The sequence below is a fragment of the Limulus polyphemus genome, unplaced genomic scaffold (genome assembly GCF_000517525.1).
Source record: "Limulus polyphemus unplaced genomic scaffold, Limulus_polyphemus-2.1.2 Scaffold1295, whole genome shotgun sequence".
In the NCBI taxonomy this organism is placed as follows: Eukaryota; Metazoa; Arthropoda; class Merostomata; order Xiphosura; family Limulidae; genus Limulus; species Limulus polyphemus.
In genome coordinates, this window is record NW_013666905.1 from 277,435 (window position 1) to 278,795 (window position 1,361).

Here is a 1,361-nt window from a genome sequence, read left to right on the forward strand (position 1 = left end):
GTCGTCCAAGAGTAAGCTTGTTGGTGTAAGTGACATTAGTGTACAACCAGCCACTGTCACCCTGTTAAAATAGTTTCTTTGTCGTCCAAGAGTAAGCTTGTTGGTGTAAGTGACATTAGTGTACAACCAGCCACTGTCACCCTGTTAAAACAGTTTCTTTGTCGTCCAAGAGTAAGCTTGTTGGTGTAAGTGACATTAGTGTACAACCAGCCACTGTCACCCTGTTAAAACAGTTTCTTTGTCGTCCAAGAGTAAACGTGTTGGTGTCAGTGACATTAGTGTACAACCAGCCACTGCCACCCTGTTAAAACAATTTCTTTGTCGTCCAAGAGTAAGCTTGTTGGTGTAAGTGACATTAGTGTACAACCAGCCACTGCCACCCTGTTAAAACGGTTTCTTCGTCGTTCAAGATTAGACTCGTTGGTGTCAGTGACAGTAGTGAACAACCAGCCACTGCCACCCTGTTAAAACAATTTCTTTGTCGTCCAAGAGTAAGCTTGTTGGTGTAAGTGACATTAGTGTACAACCAGCCACTGCCACCCTGTAAAAACAGTTTCTTTGTCGTCCAAGAGTAAGCTTGTTAGTGTAAGTGACATTAGTGTATAACCAGACACTGACACCCTGTTAAAACAATTTCTTTGTCGTCCAAGAGTAAGCTTGTTAGTGTGACATTAGTGTACAACCAGCCACTGCCACCCTGTTAAAACGGTTTCTTCGTCATAAAATTGACCGTTTCAACATGCGTTGTACATGGAATAAAAAGTAGTGTAAAAGTTTAACGTCATGTAATAAACGAGGTTATTTAAAAATTACTAAACTTTCGCGTTTTATTAGTGACGAGCATGGCCTAATGTTTGGCGTACACAGAGCGTAAATCCGAGGATTCGTGGTCCGCGACCAGTTGCTGCAAAATTACTGCTACAAAAGCTTTGGAACCGAATTGACTGTTGCTTTTATAACGCGCCTATAGGTTTTCGTGCTAAGCATATTCAGCGACATCACGTCTCGAACTCTGGACCCTTTGATCTGCAGTCTGAAACGCTAACAACTACTAAGCCACACCTGGCCCAAAATATATTGCACTAACTTCCATCGCAATAAAATTAAGCAAGTATTAGTAAAAAAGTCTCGAATATTCTGCTTATCTCATATGTTGTTACACCATCTGTTGCCTCTCCGTCTTATTTTCCATGCTTTGTGTTGGCCAAACGAAGCTTATTTTACAACCCCGCAGCTTTTGTCCTATATTTTTACTGTCTCCAGACTGCGATGAAAGATAATCGCGTAGTCTCACTATCGCTCAGGAGTGCTGGGTATCGTTGTTAAGATTCCAGTACGCGTCTGAATAAAAAAAAACAAAA